Source organism: Phyllobates terribilis, unplaced genomic scaffold (assembly GCF_046119375.1).
Source record: "Phyllobates terribilis strain yellow unplaced genomic scaffold, ASM4611937v1 Scaffold_3__8_contigs__length_932513732, whole genome shotgun sequence".
Classification (NCBI taxonomy): domain Eukaryota; kingdom Metazoa; phylum Chordata; class Amphibia; order Anura; family Dendrobatidae; genus Phyllobates; species Phyllobates terribilis.
The window spans coordinates 742,416,494-742,431,368 of NW_027362763.1; the positions used below are offsets into that span (position 1 = coordinate 742,416,494).

At 49.7% G+C, this 14,875-nt stretch overlaps 1 protein-coding gene across 2 annotated transcripts in view; it reads right to left on the reverse strand.

The window, feature by feature from the left end:
* The window catches only part of VPS54 (VPS54 subunit of GARP complex), a 71,232-nt gene extending 59,223 nt beyond the window's left edge, over nucleotides 1-12,009 (reverse strand). Inside the window, exon 1 of one of the 2 annotated variants that reach the window (XM_073672151.1) lies at nucleotides 11,892-12,009. The gene's annotated coding sequence lies outside the window, so the exon portion shown is untranslated. Of the gene's footprint in view, nucleotides 1-11,766 lie in introns of both variants that reach the window. The other variant, XM_073672152.1, reaches the window with a different exon arrangement.
* Between the last annotated feature and the right edge of the window lie 2,866 nt (nucleotides 12,010-14,875).

Below are 14,875 nucleotides of genomic sequence, written 5' to 3' on the forward strand. Positions count from 1 at the left end.
AGTATGATGACCCTACTGTACCCCCTCCTTCAATCCCCCCAACAAAGAATGGTGACCCCACAGTATGATCCAACTGTAATCTCCACATAGTCCTCCATACAGTATAATGGGCCCCACATAGTCCTCCATACAGTATAATGGGCCCCGCATAGTCCTCCATACAGTATAATGGGCCCCGCATAGTCCTCCATACAGCATAATGGGCCCCGCATAGTCCTCCATACAGCATAATGGGCCCCGCATAGTCCTCCATACAGCATAATGGGCCCCGCATAGTCCTCCATACAGCATAATGGGCCCCGCATAGTCCTCCATACAGCATAATGGGCCCCGCATAGTCCTCCATACAGCATAATGGGCCCCGCATAGTCCTCCATACAGCATAATGGGCCCCGCATAGTCCTCCATGCAGCATAATGGGCCCCGCATAGTGCTCCATGCAGCATAATGGGCCCCGCATAGTGCTCCATGCAGTATAATGGGCCCCACATAGTGCTCCATGCAGTATAATGGGCCCCACATAGTGCTCCATGCAGTATAATGGGCCCCACATAGTGCTCCATGCAGTATAATGGGCCCCACATAGTGCTCCATACAGTATAATGGGCCCCACATAGTGCTCCATACAGTATAATGGGCCCCACATAGTGCTCCATACAGTATAATGGGCCCCACATAGTGCTCCATACAGTATAATGGGCCCCACATAGTGCTCCATACAGTATAATGGGCCCCACATAGTGCTCCATACAGTATAATGGGCCCCACATAGTGCTCCATACAGTATAATGGGCCCCACATAGTGCTCCATACAGTATAATGGGCCCCACATAGTGCTCCATACAGTATAATGGGCCCCACATAGTGCTCCATACAGTATAATGGGCCCCACATAGTGCTCCATACAGTATAATGGGCCCCACATAGTGCTCCATACAGTATAATGGGCCCCACATAGTGCTCCATACAGTATAATGGGCCCCACATAGTGCTCCATACAGTATAATGGGCCCCACATAGTGCTCCATACAGTATAATGGGCCCCACATAGTGCTCCATACAGTATAATGGGCCCCACATAGTGCTCCATACAGTATAATGGGCCCCACATAGTGCTCCATACAGTATAATGGGCCCCACATAGTGCTCCATACAGTATAATGGGCCCCACATAGTGCTCCATACAGTATAATGGGCCCCACATAGTGCTCCATACAGTATAATGGGCCCCACATAGTGCTCCATACAGTATAATGGGCCCCACATAGTGCTCCATACAGTATAATGGGCCCCACATAGTGCTCCATACAGTATAATGGGCCCCACATAGTGCTCCATACAGTATAATGGGCCCCACATAGTGCTCCATACAGTATAATGGGCCCCACATAGTGCTCCATACAGTATAATGGGCCCCACATAGTGCTCCATACAGTATAATGGGCCCCACATAGTGCTCCATACAGTATAATGGGCCCCACATAGTGCTCCATACAGTATAATGGGCCCCACATAGTGCTCCATACAGTATAATGGGCCCCACATAGTGCTCCATACAGTATAATGGGCCCCACATAGTGCTCCATACAGTATAATGGGCCCCACATAGTGCTCCATACAGTATAATGGGCCCCACATAGTGCTCCATACAGTATAATGGGCCCCACATAGTGCTCCATACAGTATAATGGGCCCCACATAGTGCTCCATACAGTATAATGGGCCCCACATAGTGCTCCATACAGTATAATGGGCCCCACATAGTGCTCCATACAGTATAATGGGCCCCACATAGTGCTCCATACAGTATAATGGGCCCCACATAGTGCTCCATACAGTATAATGGGCCCCACATAGTGCTCAATACAGTATAATGGGCCCCACATAGTGCTTCATACAGTATAATGGGCCCCACATAGTGCTCCATACAGTATAATGGGCCCCACATAGTGCTCCATACAGTATAATGGGCCCACATAGTACTCCAGACTGTATAATCGCCCCACATAGTGCTCCAGACTGTATAATGGGCCTCACATAGTGCTCCATGCAGTGTAACGGCTCCACATAGTCCTCCATGCAGTGTAATGGCCCCACATAGTCCTCCATACTGTATAATGGCCCCACATAGTACTCCATACTGTATAATGGCCCCACATCAGATCTGGGCAACGTGCGGCCCGCGGGCCACATCTGGCCCTCTGGCTGTTCCAGTCCGGCCCGCGGACCGAGACAGCCGAAGGGCTGATAACAGTGGCCCACGAGCCGCACTGCACCGCACGCCGTCACCACTCGCCGTCACTGCCCGCCTGCACACCGTCACCGCTGTCTCAATCCGTGGTCTCAATCCGCGGTGAATGCATTGGTGGAGGAGGGGCCGCCACTTCCCTCTTCCACCAATCAGCGTTAGAAACAGCTGACACAATGGCATCAGCCTGCACACTGCGGAGAGTCAGTGCATCAGAGACAGGAGCGTAGGGAAACGGGGAGTGAAGTAAGTATATGCTGGACACAGGGGGGGCTTTAATGCTGGACACAGGGACGGCTTTGCTTTGATGCTGGACACGGGGGCTTTAATGCTGGACACAAGAGATGCTTTAATGCTGGACACAGGGGGGGCTCTCATGCTGGACACAGGGGGGCTCTCATGCTGGACATAGTGGGGCTCTCATGCTGGACAAAGTGGGGGGGTCTCATGCTGGACAAAGTGGGGGGGTCTCATGCTGGACAAAGTGGGGGGGTCTCATGCTGGACAAAGTGGGGGGGTCTCATGCTGGACAAAGTGGGGGGGTCTCATGCTGGACACAGGGGGGTCTCATGCTGGACACAGGGGGGGCTCTCATGCTGGACACAGGGGGGGCTCTCATGCTGGACACAGGGGGGGCTCTCATGCTGGACACAGGGGGGGCTCTCATGCTGGACGCAGGGGGGGCTCTCATGCTGGACGCAGGGGGGGCTCTCATGCTGGACGCAGGGGGGGCTCTCATGCTGGACGCAGGGGGGGCTCTCATGCTGGACGCAGGGGGGGCTCTCATGCTGGACGCAGGGGGGGCTCTCATGCTGGACGCAGGGGGGGCTCTCATGCTGGACACGGGAGGACTCTGTGGGGCACATACTGGACATGGGAGGGCTGTGTGGGGCTCATGCTGGACATGGGAGGCTGTGTGGGGCTGATGCTAGACATGGGGGGCTGTGTATGGCTCATGCTGGACACCGGAGGGCTGTGTGGGGCTCATGCTGGACATGGGGGGGGCTGTGTGGGGCTCATGCTGGACATGGGGGGGCTGTGTGGGGCTCATGCTGGACATGGGGGGGCTGTGTGGGGCTCATGCTGGACATGGGGAGGCTGTGTGGGGCTCATGCTGAACATGGGGAGGCTGTGTGGGGCTCATGCTCATGTTAATATTAATATTGAGCAGAATTCATTTCAGCCTATTGGTTCGGCCCTCCCCAACAGTCACGGTCTCTCATGTGGCCCCTCGGGAAAATTAATTGCCCACCCCTGCCCCACATAGTACTCCATACTGTATAATGGCCCCACATAGTACTCCATACTGTATAATGGCCCCACATAGTACTCCATACTGTATAATGGCCCCACATAGTACTCCATACTGTATAATGGGCCTCACATAGTGCTCCATACAGAATAACGGCTCCACATAGTCCTCCATACAGTATAATGGGCCCCAAGTAATACTGCATACAGTATAATGGCCCCACATAGTGCTTCATACTGTATAATGGCCCCACATAGTGCTCCATACAGTATAATGGGTCCCACATAGTACTCCATACAGTATAATGGGCCCCACATAGTACTCCATACAGTATAATGGGCCTCACATAGTGCTCCATACAGAATAACGGCTCCACATAGTCCTCCATACAGTATAATGGGCCCCAAGTGACTCCATACAGTATAATGGCCCCACATAGTGCTCCATACTGTATACTGGCCCCACATAGTACTCCAGACTGTATAATGGCCCCTCATAGTGCTCCATACAGTATAATGGGCCTCACATAGTGCTCCATACAGAATAACGGCTCCACATAGTCCTCCATGCAGTGTAATGGCCCCACGTGATGCTCCATACTGTATAATGGCTTCAGATTAAAAAAAGAAAAACAACTACTCACCTCTGCCCGTTCTAACGCTGATATGGTCTCATCATATATTACAGTCCTATGTGTGGGCACGCGTGTCCTCCCCTAACCCTCCTCAGCGCGTGCTAGTGCATCACTGGCGCCGCGGCCACTCTCCTCTGCACATGCGCCCTCCAATCAGGAAGCGACGCTAGTGAGAGGGGTTTGGCATGAGTGCTGAGGACAGGAAAGTGGTGGTGGCAGCAGGACTACTGAGGAAATGGTGCGCGAGCCCACTGGAAGGGCTCTGCGTGCCCCCTCTGACACGCCTGCCATAGGTTCGCCACTACTGGTCTAATCTATTAAAGTTAATGGCCCCGTTGGCGGATACACTTTAATCCTGTTTTTCAATACTTCAGATGGAAGCCCGAACAGCCACTGATATGTGGCAAAAATGTGATATGACCATAGCCTTTAAGGGGTTGTCCAGGTTTATGATGGAAGTCAGTACTCTCTCTTGTGACTGCAGACTTCTACATCCTCATAGAGCGCAGTGCACACCATCAGGATTTTTCGGTGCTGGAGATCATGTGACCGCAAGTATGCAACGTGCACTCCAAGGCCACGGCCCCACGATCAGTATTTGGCCAGTATTTTTTCTCAGGAGTGGGAGCCAAAACCAGGAGTGGATGATAAATGCAGAATTGGTGACTTGTTTCTATTATACATTTTCTCTGATTGTTCCTCACCGGGTTTTGGCACCAACTCCTGAGAAAAAATACTGACCAAATACTCATAGGCTATGTTCACACATCATGGCTTTTTCAGCGCTTTTTTTTTTTTTAGGCAAATTTTCAGCTGTGTTTTACAGTACCAGCAAAGTCTATGAGATTCCAGAAATCTCATGCACACATCATGTTTTTTTTGTTCAGGATTTTGTGCTTTGCATGTTTTTTTGAAAGATAGAGCATGTCACTTCTTTCAGCGTTTTTTCACCCATTGGAAGTAATGGGTGGTGAAAAAAACGCTGTAAAAAAGCACCAAAAAAAAAAAGCAACAAAAATCCTGAATAACCTCCTGGCAAGAGATCAGGTTTTCCTACAGGAAATGAACGCAGAAAAAAACATGGTGTGAACACAGCCATAGTGGGACCTTAAGACAACAATCCGACTAGACGTGACCAGCCTCACTCTATTTACTTGTATTGAGCGAGGCAGAACACGTCTAGTTGGAATGTGGCTGGAAGTATGCATATTACATGATTGTCTACTCTCGTCACCGGCACCAGAGAATCCTGACAGTGTGTGGTACGCGAACTTTGAGGATTCAGAAGTCTGCAGAAACAATGACTGCAGACTTTCGTCACATTCCTGGACAACCCCTATAACTGTTGTCTCTAATATATGAGAACTAGTACAAGTCTGTGTAGCATAGAGAGCTGTGCATGTAACTAGATGTGATGAAATTGTGGTCAGATCACAAATCTAAGTGTTTCTGAAGTTTCACATAATACAGCAAAACAACCAAGTAACATTCAAACTTCCTAATATATACTGTGCAATACTTCCATGCACGATCTCAAGGACAACATATCCAGAGCTGGGAGGTGCGTCCTGTAAGAAGGAATCCTACTCACACAAAAAGAATGGTCAAAATAATCGCTTACTTCAGGGCTGGTTGGGCAGCTCTATATCCACAGCTTTTCTAAATGATGTTTCTGGATGTTTTTAACACATTCTTAATTTGTAATGTAAACTATGTTCACATATTTTAGCCACAATGTGTTTTTTTTACCGCAAGTAAAAATCGCAGCAAAATTATACAATTGCAGCAACAATAAAAAAAACAAAAACACAACTGCAACAAGTGAACACAGCCTAATTCAGCATGGTGTGGTTAGGATTTCAATCATGTAAAAGCAGCCTCTCCTCACACAAACGCAGTGCTCCTGCTCATGACGCAAGCTGCAACACTCCGCCAAATCAGCCGGCGTGACGGGACAGGGCCGCCAAATCAGCCTGCGTGACGGGACAGGGCCGCCAAATCAGCCGGCGTGACGGGACAGGGCCGACAACTAGATTTTTTTAATATCCGTGGAAAACTTATCAAAAAATCACAGACAGACAATATTTTTTATGGACATGTTGGAAAACTGTAATAAATCATAAGTGATCTATGTCATCAGCCCATAATTTCGACATGAAGATATTAGCTACATTCACTGTAAATGGACGATAATTAGAAGTATAATAATCTTTACAAGTTTCTCCAGCTTAATAAAATAAAAATCAGACGTATTATTTTTTTCTTATACTGATAGGAGAAAAAAAAAAAAAAGGGTGCCGTACTTTTACGGGCTGTCTAGGACTGTCCTGGACAGTTCACAACCCAGATAAGGGAACAGGGTACATCATCTCTCCAGGAGAAAACACTGCTGCGTGCAATGCTACTCCATCTCTCACATCTGCCGATGGAAGCTCCAATTTCCACAACATTTTGGTTTATTTATGGTAAATGAAAAAAAATCCACAGCAGAAGTAAAAAAAAATAATAAAAAAAAAGACTTTTAAGACCTTCCACAATTCCTAGCCAAAGTGAAAAGAAAATGAAAGCAGAAAGAAGTGTAACCTGCTGAGCAAACAAGCGACACAAGTAAGGCGTGTAATCAAGAAGCTGACGTGTCACTGGTCACAAAATACAGATTGCTGTCCCTGTACACTTCTTTTATTTCCTACACCTACCCGACATAGGAGAGAAAACCTTTTATGTTTCTTTTTACTCTGTACTGTCTTGTCCTTTTATCAAAACATAAGGTTTACGCACAGGCCTAGAATTAAAGTGACCCTCCACCTCCCATATTAAATGTGACTATACATTTCTAATGCATGTTCACTATATCCAATGGCCTCCGCTCTGAAGCCGCTTCTTCTGTATCAACCCAAGCACATCAGAAACATATGTAGTCACCTTACTATGGAGGAGGGAAAAAAAGGATCCAAGGTTGACACCTGAAATATGCTGCACAGACCACAGGCAGCATGAATCAGACGCCGGCTCCATCATTCCAGCCAGCTATGTTTTAGGCCTGGGTTACACTGTGACTTCTTGCATCTCTACTGATAGTAAAAATCTATTATGTGGCACCAAACTGCATACAGCTCAATGCATTGCTTTGGACTGCAGCTGTAGCCAAATAGTTAAAATAAAAAAAAGTCACAGTGTAGACCAGGCCTTACTCTGAAATGCTGCTGTGCTTCAGAGAAAGGAGGCTGGTGGCTACTCCCCACCAACAGCAGCAGCATGGAGAATATTATACAGCAGAATTGAGATTTGTGGATGTGAATCCAGCTCTGGGGGGAGGTAAAAGACTTGCTAGAAAGCTTATCACAATCTTTGTGTGTCTTCCCCTGCCTGTTTTCTCACTCTGCTCCACACTCCCACTCTCTCCATACAGTATAATAGGATGGGTACCCTGGCAGTCACCCTCGTTGTGCTGGCAGTCGGTCCGGATTCACACATCCTTGTTTCACGACCCAAGTACATTCGCAATGCACAGCCCGATTGCAGATCTGGCCAGAACTCGACTCCCTGATAGCCAAGTATGAAGCTGTCAAGTTCGTGTCAGGAGACCCGCCGGCACTCTGTATATCACAGCAAGTACTGGGGCTGTGAAAAATGGATGGGAAACCAGAATTTGTATAGTTCATCAATATCAAAGTAGTGGAAAGTTCCTTTAAGCCATACCACAATGCAAAGTCTGAACATAGCTGAACACAAGTGATAATACAGGCCTCATAACCCACAGAACCACAGGTGGCGATGCTGTTCTGTCCTAAAGTCCCATGGTGGTTAGGCTACGTGAAATCTTTTTTAAGAAGTTGCACATAAAATACAATGTGCCTGTAATGGGTAAAATTGGATTTCTCAGGTCTGGGTTTCACAATAGAAAAGCTGCACTGAGCACATACATAAATGTGAAGGAGTTTGTATGTTTTCCCTGTGTTTGCGTGGGTTTCCTCCGGGTTCTCCGGTTTCCTCCCACACTCAAAGACATACTGATAGGGAATGTAGATTGTGAGCCCCAATGGGGACAGTGATGATAATGTATGTAAAGCTCTGCAGTATATGTTGGCACTATATAAAAACAAATAATTTATTAATAATAATTTTTAGTTAGTCCTTTTCTATGCTGGGTGATTTATAAAATAAGCAGATTATTGAGAGATTTTCCCCAATACTGACAGTCCAAGGGACAATATCACAGAAGTGGTCGGTTCTGGTAAAGAAACATTATTAAATATAGTAGAAAAATGAGCCATCAATGTAAGATGGGAATAGAGGTTATACGACATATATGTCATCTAGTGATCCACCTCCAGAATATGTGGTCTACAGAGACCTGTGGTAAACCACGCCGTGTTCCTCTTTCCTTTATCATACACACCATATCACAGGTGCCCATATATTAGAGCACTTACAGAGGAAGCACAGCTCCGGAGACCCTACGACAACAGGGGCAGAACCTACTTTAGACATTTTGAGTTGGTCAAACTGTATAATGCACGCTTAGAGTTATGCAGGCCGCACCTAGAGCGGTGTTCACACATCTGTGTGCTGTGTGGATTTTTATTTTCCTCCGACAGTGCACAGAGCTTCATTAATCCCTACAAACATCTGTTTCAACAACATATCTGTGAGTCCGGTCCGTGATAATCAGAGTATGGCCAGTTTGCGGATCAGACTTGACCATTAAAGTCTATGGATTTAAGTATAAAACAGATGACACATTAAAGACAGACTTTGTTTTTCAGAGTTCCATCTCTGTCTCATTCGTTTTTAAATGGATTTTCCAGGACAATATATATAATTTTTTTTTACTATGGGCCTCAGAAATAACAGGCAGGTAATTGCTGACTAGCTGCCTGTTCTTCCCGGCGCCGGCTCAGAGCGGTCACAGATCACTCCTGCTGCTCCACATCAACAGGGCAGCTCTTCCTCTTCCAGGCTGCTCTGTTGATGGGGAGTGACTGCCGGCGTCATGCTGACAGTCAGGTTCCTGCAGTTAGGCAGTGGGGAGCCGGCTGTCAAACAGCATCACATCGGCAGTCAGGTCCCATCAACAGAGCAGAGCGGAGTGGAAGAGAAGTCGCTACTCTGTCAATGTGACATCAGCAGAATCACAGGCAGTAACGGTCCGTGACCATTGTGAGCTGGCAAAGAATGGCACCTATCTGCCTGTTAGTTCTTAGGCCCATAGTAAAAAACTAAATCAGTCCCAGATAACCTTTTAAACTGATCCATTGCTAAGAATCAATGGATAAAAAAAAGGTCAAGACAGTTCACAAGCTTCATTGAAAAAAAAACAGATGAGAATAAAAACGTCAGATGCAACTAGGATGACACCGGAGAAAAAAAAAAAGGTTCCGTTCCTCTACGATGGTAACACACGGATGTGTGAATGCAGCCCAATAGATGCAGATCCTCTGTGGTGTGGGTAGGATTGCGTATTTTACTTCTTGCCGTACAAATGGTGAAATGTGCAGCTTACCCCATCATCTCCGCCAGAGGCGTGCAGCTGAAATGCCCCATGGGAACAAGCACTAAAGAGCTTCTCCAGCACTGACAGTGATAGCAAACTGGTGTCCACTACTGAGCACTGGGAGAAAGCTGTCAATCAGCTGCAGGAGTCAGCAGCTCATAAATACACCAGACCCCAGTTCACAGCATTTGCAAACACTGCCTTTAAAAGACACTTGGCCACAATAGAAGCCCCCATAATATACACGTGTGAAACTGGCCTACGAAGCCCTCCAAAACAAGCAAAAGATGGATGCAATGTACGACATGTTTGAAGTTTGGATACATTAACTTTTTGAGGATTTCATTCTGTATATGTTCTTATTTAAAGTGCCCCTGTGTCATTGCAGAGGAGCTGTTTGCTTCAGATCATTAGATTAAAAAAACATAGCTCAAAAAACATAGCTCCAAGCCCTAAGGAATCATCTTGGTGTTTATTTAAAGGGGTTGTCAGGGCATCTAACATTGATGACCTATCCTTAAGGCAAAGTCAGTTGGCCGTATAAATAGGAGCGAGATCGGAACAGAATGCACGGACTGGCCGGTGGCTCTCCCACCTGAGTGTAACAGCTTCATGTATTTCTATGCAGCTGTCACACTCGGGTTGGGAGAGTCGCCAGCCAGTTCGAGGATTGCGGTCTGATCTCGCTCTGATTTATATCGCCGTCTGACCCTGCCTTTAGGTCATCAATACCAGATTGGCAGACATCCGACAGCCATTACTTGCACCGATCAGTTGTTATTCACTCCCATGAACGGCCCTATAAACACTGAAAGGAGCAGCACAGCTCCATGTAACAGCCGCTGCCGAGTGCTGCAGAACAACTCCTAAGCAACAGAAGAGGAGCTCATGTGCAGACAATATTAGATGCCAGGACAACATATTTAATAAATAAATATTTTTGAACCATGAAAGCACAAACTGAACAGAGCAGCGGTAAATCTAAAATACCTGAGTGACTGTACACACACCTCCGACATCTAGACCTACCACCGTTACCAGAAATATGGGACTTCGGACCATAATAAAGAATAGGTCTATAGGAATCAGCAGAAGCTCAACAGATGGTTTGCTACAATGGATCAATATACGTAAAATGGTTCTGATTGGCTACACTCGATACAATTGTATTTCAGCATGACGGGGTCTGTACAATCAGCCAGGAGGGGGATAGCTGTCAGCCGAGCGACAGATCGATTCGTCAGCAGTCTAATGTGTATGGACAGTCCGGGCTGCAGATTTTTTTTTATAAAAAAAACAAACAAACTGTGCATTACTCCCCCTCCCCAGGTCCAATTGTTAAACTCCACAGCTGCTCCCAGTGTCTGCAGCGCTGACATCATGTTGAGAGCGCTGCAGAAAAGTGAATTCAACGGCTCAGACACTTTCAACTTGACGTCAGAGCTGCAGACAAAAACCGACACCAGGAGCAGCAGAAGGGGTTCAGCGCTGGACCTGGGGTGGGGGGGAGTAAAGAATGAACATAGTTTGTTTTTAAAACAAACTGCAAACGGGAGACAGGGGTTTATCGAAACTGGAAAACCCCTTTAATTTGACACAAACATCAGCGTAATTTATAGACTACAAGTCACAGCAGGGCGAGATCACCTGGGCGACGTCCGCACTGACGACTCCAGATCACCAACTACAGGGAACTTCGGCGGGGTCAGACATTTCCTATCACAAAGTATCGAATTTCCTCCTAAATATCCCCAAGTCCCGGAGCTGTGAAGCGTCACGGCTCGGATATATCACCATGAACACTGTGACAGCCAATGTGGCCGCCATGACAGCTGTGACGGGGAGCAGAGGGGCTGCCACTCAGCTTTTCTAGACTCCAGAATGGCAGGACTATTGATAACCCTGGAGATCTGCTATTCTGGGGGCTGGGAAAGCTGGGTGCTGACTATGGCTGAGCAGAGGGGACACACTGCCGGTCACCCAGCTTTCCCAGGGCCAGATGTCAATAATAGCAGCCACCTCCAGGCTGCATGATGCATCCTCCATGGTGGGTACAGCAGGTGCCTGGGTCCAGCACCACGTACAGTCACTACCAGCCCGGTCTCCACTGCTCCAGCCACTTCTGGTGTAGGCCTTACCCCGAGCCGGGAGCTCTCCCAGAAGAGTGTCCGCCCTCTCCGCCCGGCCTGCAGTGCCCCCAGTGTCCGGACTCTCGTACCGGCGCTGGCACCAGCTCCTCCCTCTCCCCGGGGTCTCCCGGTACCTGCAGCAGCTGTTTGGGACTCGACCAGCAGCATCTCCCGAGCGGCCAGAGCTCCGAGCACCGGCAGCACAGCCCGGCATGCACCGCGTCAGCACCGGGGGAGGGGAGAGCCGCTGACAGGCTGCCAGCCGGACGGACGGACGGACGGAGAGGAAGACTGCCCGGGGGTCACCGTGCACAGGAGGCTGAGACCCCACCATAATAATAATAATAATAGTGACGGTGATAATAGTCCTCAATAATTATATACAAGTGTATAGCATCAGTATAGATAGTATCAGAAGTGTAAAGAATATATGATCAGTGCATCTAATATCATCAGATCAAAAGATTTCTATTTTATTCCAGGTTCAATAATGAGATTTTAGGAACAAAAAACTTTACATTGAGATAACAATATAATATATATATATATATATATATATATATATATATATATATATATATATGTAGCACCCTGAGGATTCGGCTGCTACAGGGGTATTGCACCTCAACCCAGAGGTGTGATATTCCACTCCCGGGTAAGGAAGGAGTGTGGAACTGAGCTCGGTAGGCTGCATGCACTACATACATCCCATTTCCGAGGAACAGGCCGACGGTACTCCCACTTAGAAATGTGCAGGTACGACCGAGTCTGTTCCTGGCTGGAGTGGGAGGGGGGTGGTACATCCCAAGTAGTGTAGGGGCAGATAGGGGGAGCAGCCTGGGTAAAGATAGGAGCTCATTGGGTGCTGGTCACCTGAGCTCACACATAGAGGGTGTATATAAGGTGGGCACCATCAAAGATCAGGGTCAGATGCAGAGAACAAGTCAGATGCAGAGAACAAGACAGCTGCAGAGCAGCAGACAGCAAGACAGCTGCAGAGGAGCAGACAGCAAGCAGAGAGGAAGTCAGCCTGCAGCAAGAGAGAGACCCTGAGTGAGAGAGGAGCAGAGAAGGAGTACCCAGAGGGGAGAACAGAGAGGACCCAAGAACCCAAATTAAAGCACCGGGTGAGGAGTCGGCACAGGGTACCGGAACCCAAGCTGGTGGGGGCAGAAAACACACCCTAGCCAGAGACCGGAGGCCGTGGGCAGCATCTGCCACGGCCACCCATCACATCCACCCCGAAGGCACACCACATGAAGGGTCAGGGAACCCAAGGCCAAGGGTGTCCCAACAGAAGGCCCGAGGGAGCTGGACCTAGGTGGATTACTGGTGGGGACGGCCAGAGAACGGGACAGAAAGAGAGCTCAGGGCCACGCTCCGGACTTGTTTGGGGGTTGGCTGGATCCAGGACCTGGTGGACGCAGCACGGCTCGGGTGGTCACTAGCAGCTGGAGTGACCAGTACAACATCTGCAGTAAGTAAACACCCTTAACTGCACAACCCGACTCTGTCTTCACTGCCGTCTGCACTACACCACCACAACCCCCATCCTCTGCGCCTGTCCCCTCTGAGGCTATACCCCTCCCGTTGGGGGTTATCCCACCAAGCTGCGCACCCACCATCAGCCTCAGCGGACCCTGCTGCAGCGGCGGCCACAGTGACCGCATCACAACGGGTGGCGTAGTCGACACAAAAGAACTCTTAATAACATCTGTAGGACTGCCACATAACACTGAGCTTGACGCCCTGGGCATTGGGCCGGGTCACAGCCGCTCGGAGACTACAACCCCCCATCTGATCCGGTGCCGGGTATTCCCCTCAAAAAGGAATATGTCCCAGGGGGCGCGTCAACTTTGGCGTAGTCGGCAGGATTACGTGCCCGCAACACCCGGGTACTGCGTGCCTGAAGAAAAGTGCAAGTTTACCTCAGAAAGAAGTCTCCCGCCGGTTCCGGAGGGTCCACGCCATCGGACTCCATCACCAGTCGTTTCCCGCCGATTGTCCGCCATTTCCAACTTGTTCCCGCCATCTGCAGAGTTTCCCGCCACTGGGCGACGCTTCCCGCCAAAACCGCAGATTTCCCGCCTTGGAAGAGCAGCGGACGCCATTATGGGCGTGCCAAAGGAGGGCAAGAGGCCACCTCCCATCGTGAGCCAGGACAGAAAATGGCGCCAAAAGTGGAAACCGCCCCCACCAACAGAGACTGTGATGCTGGAGGTGTCTGTCAGCGTGAAAGAACTACCCCTGGAGCTGACAGTCACCGAGTTGCCCCGGGACCGCCCTCGAAGTGGGAGGAGACGAAAGAAGAGAACAAAGATGGGTGCCGCTTGGAGGAGTCTGGAGCGAGCGCACCCGGAGGCAAGAAGTCTAACGAGGAGTAGCGGAGAAGCTTACCCGGATATGGAGAGAAAGCAGAACAGCACCGGCCCGCTAGCCAGGAGTCTGCTAAAGACCGAGGAAGGAGAGCAGAGCAGCACCGGCCCGCTGGCCAGGAGCCTGCTGGAAGAAGAGCAGAGCAGCACCGACCCGTTGGTCAGGAGCCTGCTGGACACCACGACCCCACTAGGCCTAGTGGAGGTCCTTGCACAGCTCCCCCGAGACCGGGAGTGTGCGCAGACTGCCCTGGAGGGCCTCGCACGGAGGATGGCCCGGGTACAGCGCGAGATATTGGCGGAATGGAGCCGGGAGATGGCCCAGCAAGCTGAAACCAAGACGCAAGCTGAAACCAAGACCCGGAGCACGCCAGCCGAGATGAGGAAGGAGACCGCCTCTGAGGATGGCGCGGGAGGACCCAAGGCCGGAGACGGCGCCGAGGAGGGAGCCGAACGCATGGAGGCAGGTAAAGGGGACGCCTATACCCCAAGCCGTGACACCGCTTACCTGCCCCAGCTCCCCGTCGCAGAGCCCGAAAGTCCCCCTGCTGTGCCCGAAAACGCCATGTCACCGACGCAGACTAGGCCCCAACCGGAAGCCGCCGCCGCGACCCCTGTGACGTCACGCGCCTCGACCCGGGGCGTGACAAAGCAGGAAATACCACCAGCCTGGTCGCAAGGCCTAGTACCCCCGGGCGCCGAATCACCAACAGCGCCCCCTTCCTCCGCGGAGCCTCCGGCCT